Genomic DNA, 14,353 nt, shown 5'->3' on the forward strand with positions numbered 1-14,353 from the left:
TCGAAATAATGGATCGTGAGGTTAAAAGACTTAAGCAAAACAAGATACCAATTGTTAAGGTTTGATGGAATGCTCGTAGAGGACCCGAGTTCACCTGGGAGCGTGAAGATCAGATGAAGAAGAAATACCCGCATCTATTTCCAGAAGATTCGTCAACACCTTCAACAGCTTAAAATTTTGGGACGAAATTTATTTAACGGGTAGGTACTGTAGTGACCCGAACTTTTCCATGTTTATATATATTAATTGAGATTGATATTTACATGATTAAATGTTTCCAACATGTTAAGCAATCAAACTTGTTAAGACTTGATTAATTGAAATATGTTTCATATAGACAATTGACCACCCAAGTTGACCGGTGATTCACGAACGTTAAAACTTGTAAAAACTATATGATGACATATATATGGATATATATATATATATATATATATATATATATATATATATATATATATATATAGTTAACATGATACTATGATAAGTAAACATATCATTAAGTATATTAACAATGAACTACATATGTAAAAACAAGACTACTAACTTAATGATTTTTAAACGAGACGTATATGTAACGATTATCGTTGTAAAGACATTTAATGTATATATATCATATTAAGAGATATTCATACATGATAATATCATTATAATATAATAATTTAAAATCTCATTTGATATTATAAACATTGGGTTAACAACATTTAACAAGATCGTTAACCTAAAGGTTTCAAAACAACACTTACATGTAACGACTAACGATGACTTAACGACTCAGTTAAAATGTATATACATGTAGTGTTTTAATATGTATTTATACACTTTTGAAAGACTTCAATACACTTATCAAAATACTTCTACTTAACAAAAATGCTTACAATTACATCCTCGTTCAGTTTCATCAACAATTCTACTCGTATGCACCCGTATTCGTACTCGTACAATACACAGCTTTTAGATGTATGTACTATTGGTATATATACTCCAATAATCAGCTCTTAGCAGCCCATGTGAGTCACCTAACACATGTGGGAACCATCATTTGGCAACTAGCATGAAATATCTCATAAAATTACAAAAATATGAGTAATCATTCATGACTTATTTACATGAAAACAAAATTACATATCCTTTATATCTAATCCATACACCAACGACCAAAAACACCTACAAACACTTTCATTCTTCAATTTTCTTCATCTAATTGATCTCTCTCAAGTTCTATCTTCGAGTTCTAAGTGTTCTTCATAAATTCTACAAGTTCTAGTTACATAAAATCAAGAATACTTTCAAGTTTGCTAGCTCACTTCCAATCTTGTAAGGTGATCATCCAACCACAAGAAATCTTTGTTTCTTACAGTAGGTTATCATTCTAATACAAGGTAATAATCATATTCAAACTTTGGTTCAATTTCAATAACTATAACAATCTTATTTCAAGTGATGATCTTACTTGAACTTGTTTTCGTGTCATGATTCTGCTTCAAGAACTTCGAGCCATCCAAGGATCCGTTGAAGCTAGATCCATTTTTCTCTTTTCCAGTAGATTTATCCAAGGAACTTAAGGTAGTAATGATGTTCATAACATCATTCGATTCATACATATAAAGCTATCTTATTCGAAGGTTTAAACTTGTAATCACTAGAACATAGTTTAGTTAATTCTAAACTTGTTCGCAAATAAAAGTTAATCCTTCTAACTTGACTTTTAAAATTAAATAAACACATGTTCTATATCTATATGATATGCTAACTTAATGATTTAAAACCTGGAAACACGAAAAACACCGTAAAACCGGATTTACGCCGTCGTAGTAACACCGCGGGCTGTTTTGGGTTAGTTAATTAAAAACTATGATAAACTTTGATTTAAAAGTTGTTATTCTGAGAAAATGATTTTTATTATGAACATGAAACTATATCAAAAAATTATGGTTAAACTCAAAGTGGAAGTATGTTTTCTAAAATGGTCATCTAGACGTCGTTCTTTCGACTGAAATGACTACCTTTACAAAAATGACTTGTAACTTATTTTTCCGACTATAAACCTATACTTTTTCTGTTTAGATTCATAAAATAGAGTTCAATTTGAAACCATAGCAATTTGATTCACTCAAAACGGATTTAAAATGAAGAAGTTATGGGTAAAACAAGATTGGATAATTTTTCTCATTTTAGCTACGTGAAAATTGGTAACAAATCTATTCCAACCATAAATTAATCAACTTGTATTGTATATTATGTAATCTTGAGATACCATAGATACGTATACAATGTTTCGACCTATCATGTCGACACATCTATATATATTTTGGAACAACCATAGACACTCTATATGTGAATGTTGGAGTTAGCTATACAGGGTTGAGGTTGATTCCAAAATATATATAGTTTGAGTTGTGATCAATACTGAGATACGTATACACTGGGTCGTGGATTGATTCAAGATAATATTTATCGATTTATTTCTGTACATCTAACTGTGGACAACTAGTTGTAGGTTACTAACGAGGACAGCTGACTTAATAAACTTAAAACATCAAAATATATTAAAAGTGTTGTAAATATATTTTGAACATACTTTGATATATATGTATATATTGTTATAGGTTCGTGAATCAACAGTGGACAAGTCTTACTTCCCGACGAAGTAAAAATCTGTGAAAGTGAGTTATAGTCCCACTTTTAAAATCTAATATTTTTGGGATGAGAATACATGCAGGTTTTATAAATGATTTACAAAATAGACACAAGTACGTGAAACTACATTCTATGGTTGAATTATCGAAATCGAATATGCCCCTTTTTATTAAGTCTGGTAATCTAAGAATTAGGGAACAGACACCCTAATTGACGCGAATCCTAAAGATAGATCTATTGGGCCTAACAAACCCCATCCAAAGTACCGGATGCTTTAGTACTTCGAAATTTATATCATATCCGAAGGGTGTCCCGGAATGATGGGGATATTCTTATATATGCATCTTGTTAATGTTGGTTACCAGGTGTTCACCATATGAATGATTTTTATCTCTATGTATGGGATGTGTATTGAAATATGAAATCTTGTGGTCTATTGTTACGATTTAATATATATAGGTTAAACCTATAACTCACCAATATTTTTGTTGACGTTTAAAGCATGTTTATTCTCAGGTGAATACTAAGAGCTTCCGCTCTTGCATACTAAAATAAGGACAAGATTTAGAGTCCGTGTTTGTATGATATTGTGTAAAAACTGCATTCAAGAAACTGATTTCGATGTAACATATTTGTATTGTAAACCATTATGTAATGGTCGTGTGTAAACAGGATATTTTAGATTATCATTATTTGATAATCTACGTAAATCTTTTTAAACCTTTATTTATGAAGTAAAGGTTATGGTTTGTTTTAAAAATGAATGCAGTCTTTGAAAAACGTCTCATATAGAGGTCACAACCTCGCAACAAAATCAATTAATATGGAACGTTTTTAATCAATAAGAACGGGACATTTCAAATCATACCTTTACTATGCCTTCTTCAATCATGGATCGAATCAAAAGAATTATAAATAGAAAAAAAAATGCAGTCGTGGTCTTAGAATGAAAGCAATCTAATTGAGCTTAAAGCTCTTGGGATCGTTAATCCCACACCACTTGGCCCCCTTATAATATTTAAAGTATTGAACCCACTTGTATTAACATCACACGCATTAATAAACCTAATCATTTTAGTGACTTTTATTTCCACCGACACTTCTTCTATTTCCAAAAGTAGGTAGTCTATTATTTGAAAGATTCTAATAGTTGAATTTCTATTGGTTGAGCGGCTTCGGTTCTGTGATCCGGAAGTGTTCTTACGTGGGTTTACAACATGGGCAGTCGACCTGGTTTGGTTACACAGAAACAACAACGAATTTCACGAGCCACATCACAACATCATCATTTATTCATAATCGTTATCACTAAAACATCAAGCTTCGTTATCACCTTCGTTGACATCACTTCTGATCATCATCGTCACCATTAGTAAGCATCCTCATCCTAACTATAACATAATCATCACCTTTCGCATTTACAATCCAACAGAAAATAGCGAGTAATAGTAATGTATGGTGGCGTTTTGGGGTGATTTAGGGTGATGGTTTGCGACAGTAACCAGGAACACATCAGCACTGTTTTGGCGACTGTTTAGTATGGAAACAATATGTTAGTTGTTTTAATATGGTTCTTGGTTCAATCAGTAACCGGGACAGAAAATAGAAACAAACAATTGAAAAATGGAACGTGATCGGGTATGATTGTTTGATGGTAAACGGAACCGAGAATTGGTGGCGGTTTATGTCGATAATAGAAACATAAATGGTTTCATGCGTTGATCTTGGTGGTGATGGTAGATTGATCAAGATGGTGATGGGTTAATGGTGATCAAAGGTGGTGGGTTTGACTGTAGGTTTGATGATGGCCATGGTAAGGTGATAAAGATGGAGGAGAAGAAGTGATAATAGGAAGTGGGGGTGGTTTGTTTTGATGACTTTCGACAATTAACAGGAGGTTAATTACAATAGCGATGTTAATAACCTTGTGATGTCTTAGGACTGTTTTGGTGGTTATTCGAAGGTAATGTTTTCGAGCTAAAATTGTAGCAGTTATAGATACAACAATGAGTGTTGGTGAGTTAATGGTGGGAGTGGGTTTAGATTGAAAAGAAAACAGAAAGCAAGAAGGTGATGGTTTTTATCCCTATCTCGTATGCATATTGTATGTATATATAACTTAAATTGATTATAAAGTAAATGTTATAATAATAATAATAATAAATAATCATTCAATGAATGAATTGGTTATCAAAACAGTGTGAAACCGTAATTCAACTAGTAATTGTAATAGTATGAAAGCCAATCAGACATAGTATATCTTCAATCATACCTAATCAATTCACTGAATCGGTGAACATATATAATAATATAAGTACTATAATTTAAATTAAAACGTGTGAATATATTAGCCGTCGTCTTTTAGGGATTGGATCTTGTACCCGTCATTAATTAGTGGCGGATAAGAGTCTTCAGAAAATTTCCATATTTTTAAATTAACTATATTTATTTATTTTGGTCATTATGGTATAAAATTCGATCATTAATTTATTAAATAAAAATTACATCAATTGTCCCTCTCATTTATGGGTGAAATATAAAAAGTGATAAAACTTAATAAATAGTTCCTAAATATATTATTTAATAAGCGTAAAATTTATAGTACTCACTTTCGTATCACCGTTTATTTTAAAATAATATAAGTTTGAATTTAACTTGCTTAATATCAATCAGAACATCAACGAGTATTACAATTATTTAATATTTATTTTTAATATACTTTATTTGTATATATATATGTTTTAAATAATAATTATTATTTTTACATAATTAATTTCTATCAATTACATCATAAATTATATTTCAAATTTTATAAATATTTATTTAAATATATACATATCTATTTACAAATAGTTGTTCATGAATCGTCGGTAACGGTCGATGGTCAATTGAACAGTTCAAAATTTTTGAGACTCAACATAACAGACTTTGCTCATCGTGTCGAAATCAAATAAGAATTAAGTTTAAATTTGGTCGGAAATTTTCGGGTCGTCACACTTATCATATTGAAAGCTGGGAATACCATCAACTAAGTCTTTACAGACCTATCGATTAATACCCTTGTAATTCAGGTGTGACATCCGGTGATGCCATAACCATGAATTCTCCTTCGTTGACTGAGTAGCCAAACACATGGCTTCATGTGATGGTGCCTCATTGATGTCAATAGTATAAAGTGAAGCACAACGTTTACCGACAAGGAGATCGTTTCCATCGGTGGATTGCACCGAGTATTGAAGACGTTCAAACAAAACCTTGAGATCTCCGTCACAAAATTGACTGACACTAAATAAACTGCATCTCAAACCCTCAACATATGAGACCCGTTTAATCGTTATGCCATTTTTCACAAAATCTCCATAACCCGTTATTGCTGCAATTTCATCATTTCCAAAAGTAACCGTTCCTAGGAATTTGTCAACGAAATTGACAAGCAAGGATTTATCGCTCGTCATGTGTCGAGAACAACTGGAATCGATATACCAAACACAGACATCGAAAACCTGTAAACGTTAATTTCCTAGAGTTTAGGTACCCAAAGTTTCTTGGGTCCTCTACGATTAGTACCAACAATAAACTTTGGATGAACAAAGAGATAATCACGTAAAGCAACATGCAATTTAGACAATAAAGCATCATTTAAAACCACATTACATGAAGCATCATATGCAATATTAAGTTTTACATCGTTATCAGAAGTCTTAACACACAACTTATTCCAAACATATGTTTTGTTCACAGACGAAAATTGAAAAACATGAGATGATTTCCTAGGTCGACTAGCAGATTGCTTTGGTTTGGTTGCTACTTTCTTAGTCGTAGACTTAGGAACCCATACGGACTTGTAAGTCAAATTTGGATTATGATCTTTGACACGAAAAACACCTTTGTTAGCTAGACGTCCAAATTTTTCAGTTGACAAATGAGATGATTGATTTTGCAAAATTTCTAATTTGATTTTACGTTCCTTTACATCATACTAACTCAAATCAGGTTTAGGACTCGTGTGTTGTGTAGACTTGACTGATTTTGTTAAAAGAGTCTCCTTTGATGTATTTGACATAGGAATCATAGGAATCTTTTCAGTTAACACAGAACCATTTTGAGAATGAACTTTCTTGACAACAAATTGCGTTGAAGGTGAAACTTTTGAAACACGTTTACCAAATTGAGAACGTAGTGGGTTTTTAAGAATAGTGATGGGTTTTGCATCCTTAGATGTTGTTATTCCCTTCCCCTTCTTAGTAATCCCACCAACACTTGTAGACACAATGGTTTCATCAAACACCTCATCTATGGAAATAATGCTAGAACTAGGTTTGTTAAACACTTCATTTTCAAGCATTAAAATGTATTTCTCTAGCATGAGTGTTGGGATATAAACAGTCTACACTTAGGCACATAATTTTCACGTTGCATATTCTTTTCAGTTTCAACAAGTTCCTTCAAGAAATCAGGATTTGATTTACCCATTTTAGCATTGATTTTTTTATACATTAAGCTAATTTGATGGTATTTTCTAGATTTGCGATTAGCAATAATATCATCAAAATCAACATCAGAAGCATGTACAAAATGAGATGGTAAACCAGCTTGAAAGTAATCAGAATTATATAATCCTGGAATCTTTTTGGAAGCATTATCTAAGATCTTAGGATCTTCATAACCCAACCCCCACTTTTTGCCATGAATCGTTTTTGGTCTATTCATGAAAATTGTTTGTTTTGAAAGTTTCATATCAATGATAGCTTTAGATTGCTCTGTGCGATAGAGTTTTTCCTCATATCGAGTAAGTTGAGCTTTCATTTGAAAAGACACTTTTGACAATGAAGAAATTTTAGTGTTCTTTTCAATTATGGTGTTTTCCAATTGAATAATTTTCTTGTTTAGCTTTGAAAGTGTGGGTTAATGTGAGTTTATAAATCAGAAAGATTTTTTTTCTAAAAATTGAACTTTTTCTGCAAGTCGTTCTGATTTTAGACGATAATCTGTCCTTTCGACTTTAATCGGATGAATTGATTTCTTAAGATCTTCCAACTCAGTTTCCGCTGTGCTGAGTTGGACATTCAATCTTTGAAATTCCGATTGTAATTTAGATGAAGATGGTCTGGTCTCAGAAAGTTTAATTTTATCTTTTAAAACCTTATTTTCATATTTTAAACCTTTGATTTCTTTTGACATGGAGACCAGATTCTTCATCATGTCATTTTGCACTTTTATAAAATCAGGTGAGATTTCAGATGACTGTACCTATCATCAGAAGCTGAGTCAGAATTCTCCATTACTTCCTTAGCTTTGATGAGCTTAGTCACCTTGCAAATATTTGCATGTTCCACCTCTGAATCCGAATCATCAGTCCAGTTAAACCAAGTATCATCAACCGGTTTCAGCTCTCCCCCAGTTTCTACAATCTTAGCCATCAACATTTTCTTCTTGTAGTAAGCTGCTTCCTTCTTCTTAGGCATCTTGCACTCATGAGAGTAATGACCAGCTTTGCCACAATTGAAACAGATTGAATCATTCTTCTTGGAATCATCAGCACGTTGTTGTTATTTTGATTGGTCAGCTTTCTTGAGTATGAGGAAGACGATGAGTTCTTGCGTTGATTGCTTGATTTGCCTTTAAACTTGTGTTTGTTCAAGGCTTTTGTGAACATGGCTGCCATTTTGACCAATTCAAGGTGAGAATCATCTACATCAGAAAGATTCAACTCTTCAGAATCAATTGATTCTTCAACAAGCATTTTCTTGGACAAGCTTTTGGAAGTCGTAAATGATTTGCTCTTCTTTTTGGTAATAAGGGCAAGTGGATCGCCCGGAGAAGACTCTTTCCTTCCTTCTTGAAGTTTAGACACTTCAGGTTGGTAATGCATAAGGACTCCAACAAGCTCATGAATAGTCAACTTGTCAATCTCTTTGGTAGATCGAACAATGGTTCCATAAGGAAGCCAATCAACATTGAGCTTTTTGAGAAATTTCATGTTGACTTTAGCATTTACTTTTATGATCTTGCAGCTTTTCAACTCATTGAGAACACCATTGAAATGATGGTAGGTATCCTTGAGTGGTTCATCGGGTTCCTGCTTGAAATCTTCAAAAAATCCCAGAGCCTTATTCAATTTAGTAACATCTGACATGTCATAACCTTCTTGCTGTCGTTTGATCTCATCCCATATATCTTTTGCTGTGGTGTTGCTATCCATATTTTCAAACAACTCATACGAGATAGCTTGCATAATAATATTCTTTGCCTCTATGTCACCCTGAGCTCTCTCACGTTTATCACCAGAAAGTTCATAGACTGGAATTGGCATACCAGTACCTGGATGATAATCTACAACTGGACCATCTCTCAGAGAAGCCCATATGTACTTTGCTTTCTCACCCTTGTAGTCTATGTACTGAGTGATACGGTGAAGCCACTGAGTGTACTTGCTCTCAAACAACACTGGAGGATGGGAATCTGATCCAATGATCAAAGTATCCTGAGTAGACATCTTGAAATTGAGGTAGATTCAGTAAAGATTCAGTATTACACAAATCTAGGATGAAAATCACAAAAATCTAACAAAAATGTTAGATTCGGTATCTGGTTCGGTACTGTAGCAGATTAGGTATAGATTATGTACAGTAGCAGATTCAGTAAACCAGATTCTGTATCAGAAACTGATCAAAAATACAAGTAAAACACCCAGATTCAGTATAGATTCGGTAACCACAAAATTTGTTGCTTCAGAATACTTAAAACCAATGAATTAAGTGATACCGAGATCATGATTTGGTATCTGACTCAGTAGCCAGATTCTGTATGAATTTGAATTCAAACACAATCCAATTCCTTTGAATTAGATTCTGTAACCTTGTTGTACAAGGAAACAAATTAGTATCACAAAAAATATCAAAGATACCGAATGCATAGGATACCGAATGTCAACTGTAGCAGTTGACAATACCGAGTCTAAGTATGAAAACTTAGAAATTCTATAGAATCCTTTCTCAAACCACACCAATTAGCTGCATATGATCAAACCGAATGTGATAAATCACAAACACACCATAATCTGCAACATTGATTGAGAATTAACAACTTTGAAGTAGATTCGGTATGGCAGTTATGATACCGAATGTATATCAAATCTTCAAAACTTGAAGAATTAATGAAATTAAACCGTCAGAAATGTGACTAAACACCTCACGATCACAATTGAAACCTCAAACCTTTACTAAAATACAGAATCAAGCTGGAATTGATGAATACCGAGAGTTTTAGCCACGAACTCTAAAAATCAACTTGATTCTTCATAATTGATGTTAAAAAGCTGTAATGATAATCGAAGCTCTTTCTAATCAACCTAATACACCTTCGCTGAACTTATCACAAGAATCTGAACGTCAGATTATCAGATTCGATTATACCGAATCAGATTCAATATACCGAGAGTGCTCAGATTCTGTAATCTTCAATCTCTGGATCGATCTAGTGATGTAATATCACTCCCTGGAAGCTCTGATACCAAGTGATAGGTCAGATCATGTTGAGATTAGAAGAAAAGAAAAGTTAGAATGAGATTCGGTAAATGTAATGACCCGGATTTTTCCGCTAAAATATAGAAGATTAATATTTACATAATTAATGTTTCCAACATGTTAAGCAATCAAACTCATTAAGACTTGGTTATTTGAAATGAATTTTATACAAATGTTTGGCCACCTAGTCTGTCTGACGATTCACGAACGTCATAACTCGAAATAATAATAAAATGATGTATATATGGATATATATATATATACTTATGATTTGATAAAATGATATTTAAGTATCTCATTACATATAATAACAATTGGTTGTATACATAAAATGAGATTACTAACTTAAGGACTTCAAGACTCTATACATATATATAACGATTAACATTATAATAACTTCTAAATTAAAATGTATGTATATGTATTGTATTAGTATGTATTAATACACTTTTGAAGGACTTAAACATATATACTAACATACTTATACTCAACAAAGATAGCTATACTCATATTCTCATTCAATTCCATCAAGAATTCTACTCGTATTTATTCGGTATTCATACTCGTATCATACACAACTTCTAAATGTATTTACTATGGGTATATACACATCAAAGTCAACCTTTTTAATAGATTTAGATCTGCCCTAGATGAAAGGGAACTTAAATTAGAAGTTAGCATACATTATTACACAAAATAACAAATTGGAAATTTGTTTTTGTCTCCCCCATGTCTCATGCCAAAATGGAGGATAAATACACATCCATTTGATTCAAGATTACTACATCATTTACTCTCTACACACACATACTCAAACACTCTCATAACCTTCATCATATTCAGAAACCTTTGGGTCATAAGCTAAGCCTTAAACACCATAAGAAAACTCTTTCAAGAACATATCAAAATAACCACCCATTTGAAGAAGATTACTTCCAACCTTTTTAATCCAACTCAAAAACTCTTTAGGATCAAGAATTCCACTTTCATTCCAGTAGTATTTCATCTTATAATCAAGGTAATAATCATATATAAGCTTTGGTTCAATTTCATATATAAGCTTTGGTTCAATTTATATAACTATAACTATCTTAAAATCAAGATAGAATTCTTATTCGAACTTTTGTTCATTTCATGATTTTACTTCAAGAATTCCAAGCCATCAAGGATATCTTTGAACTCAAGATATTCTCCATATTTCTCTAGAAACTTTATTCATTTGATTTGAGGTCATAACCTTATTCATAATCTTATTAGATTCATATTCATATAGCTATCTTATTTTGAGTTTATAACTAATAACAACAAGAACATAGTTTAGATTATTTCTAAACTTGTTTGTAAATAAACTTAATCCTTCTAACTTGACTTTTAAAATACTTCAACACATGTATTATGACAGTATGTCAAGCTAACATAAGGATATAAAACTTGTAAACACGAAGAACACCTTAAAATCGAATATACGCCGTCTTAGTCGAACCGGGGCTGTTTTGGGTTTAATTTTAAAAACCTATCTTAAAATTTAAATTAAAAGATTTCTTTTGGTGAAAAATCTTATTTTATATGGATATGAAACATATCCAAAATCCATGGTTTAACTCTAAGTGGAAGCATATTTTTCAAAAGAGTCATCAAGATGTCGTTCTTACGACGCAAATGACTATCTTCTCTTATTTGACACCTAAGCTGTATTTTCGACTATAAACCTATAATTTTTCTGTTAAGATTTTCGATACGAAACCATGGCAACTCGAATCACTCAAAATGGATTTGTAACGAAGAAATTATGGGTAAAACAAAATTGGATATTTTTCTTAATTTTTAGCTACGGACATGATTTTTAAAAATGGATGCTAACTGAGATTCCCCGTTCATACTAATTATAAACGTTTCATATTAATTGGTTTCTTTGCGAGGTTTTGACTTCTATATGAGACGTTTTTTCAAATCTTTCATTCGTTTTTAAAAATAACCATAACCTTTATTATTGAATAAAGGTCTTAATGACATAATTTAGATTGTCTATCAAAGACAATCTCCTCAAATAAATAAGTTTTTACACAACCCATTACAATATGATCAAATATATTACAACAAATACTCCGAATGCAAGTTTAAACAATATAAACTATTATGCCTACTCCAAATCTTGACCTTGGGTTGGCATACGACAGCGGAAGCATTTTTAATATTCACCTGAGAATAAACATGCTTAAAACGTCAACAAAAATGTTGGTGAGTCATAGGTTTAATTTCTATATAATAATCATAACATTTAATAAGCCACAAGATTTCATTTAATTAAATGCGCAGGATCATTACAACTACAAATGTATAACAAGAACCCTTCGAAGTACTGAAGCATTTCCACTATTTAAAAATGGGGGTGGTTGGTGCCCGTAGATCTACCTTTAGGATTCACGTCAATTAGTGTTTTTCACTAATTCTTAGGTTACCAAGCATAATAATAATAAGTACAGATATCCGGTATAACAAAACAGTCGTAGAGTGTAGTTTCATGAACTTGTGCTTATTTTGTAAAACATTTATAAATTTGCATGTATTCTCATCGCAAAATAATTTAGATTGTAAAAATGGGACTATAACTCACTTGTGATGATTTTCGAATAAATGATGATAAGACTTGGCCTTTTGACAAATTCACGAACCTAATAATAATATTCTTGTGTCAAGATATATATATATATATATATATATATATATATATATATATATATATATATATATATATATATATATATATATATATATATATATATATATATATATATATATATATATATATATATATATATATATATATATATATATTCAATACTTATGATACATGTGATAATTTTAATTGTCCATTGTTAGTAGTCCAACGTTCGTAGTCCAATAGTCCAATAGTCCAATAGTCCAACAGTATAAATATATATATAAATATAAATGCGTACATTATGTTAGGATTCACTAACACTATAATATATTGTCTTAATATAATAAGACACATAATATGTATATTGTCTGAAGCAATCCGCGACCCATTGTATACATGTCTCAGGCTCGATCACAACTCAAAGTATATAATATTTTGGAATCCACTTCGACCCACATCTAACTCGAAATTACTGCCAATGGTGTCTTATAGTTCGTTCCAATAATATATATAGAAGAAATCAAAATGATATGTCAAAACGCTGTATACGGATCCACGGTGATCAAGTCATATATATATATATATATATATGGTGCCTTACGATCTTTATTAAGACTATAATATATTGTCGTAGAACTTAATCACGACTATTATAAATTGTATTTCCATAAGTTCGGGAACAAGACATGTATAAATACATGTAGGATACAAGGTAAGTTAGCTAGGATAAGGTTAGCATGCATTTTTATTAATCAAAACCGTAGCTAAAAATAAGCAAAAATATCCAATTTTGTTTTACCCATAATTTCTTCGTTACAAATCCTTTTTGAGTGATTCGAGTTGCCATGGTTTCTATCGAACCCAACATTATTAATCTTAATAGAAAAAGTATAGGTTTATAGTCGAAAATACAGCTTAGGTGTCAAATAAGAGAAGATAGTCATATCCGTCGTAAGAACGACATCTTGATGACAATTTTGAAAAACATACTTCCACTTAGAGTTTGACCATGGATTTTGGATATATTTCATATCCATATAAAATAAGATTTTTCACCAAAGGGAATCTTTTAATTCAAAGTTTAACATAGGTTTTTAAAAACAGCCCCCGATGATCTATGACGGCGTATGTTCAGTTTTAAGGTGTTCTTCGTGTTTACAAGTTTTATATCCTTATGTTAGCTTGACATACTGTCATTTGCATTTGTTGAAGTATTTTAAAAGTCAAGTTAGAAGGATTAAGTTTATTTGCAAACAAGTTTAGAAATAATCTAAACTATGTTCTTGTTGTTATTATTAGTTATAACTCAAAATAAGATAGCTATATGGATATGAATCGAAAAAGATTATGAATAAGGTGACTACCTCAAATTAAATGAACAAAGTTGCTGAGAAAATAAGATGATAATCTTGTGATCAAAGATATCCTTGATGGCTTGTAATCCTTGGAGTAGAATCATAGAATGAACAAAAGTTCGAATAAGATTTCTATCTTAAATTAAGATAGTTATAAGTATAGGAATTGA

The sequence above is a fragment of the Rutidosis leptorrhynchoides genome, chromosome 3 (genome assembly GCF_046630445.1).
Source record: "Rutidosis leptorrhynchoides isolate AG116_Rl617_1_P2 chromosome 3, CSIRO_AGI_Rlap_v1, whole genome shotgun sequence".
Lineage (NCBI taxonomy): Eukaryota > Viridiplantae > Streptophyta > Magnoliopsida > Asterales > Asteraceae > Rutidosis > Rutidosis leptorrhynchoides.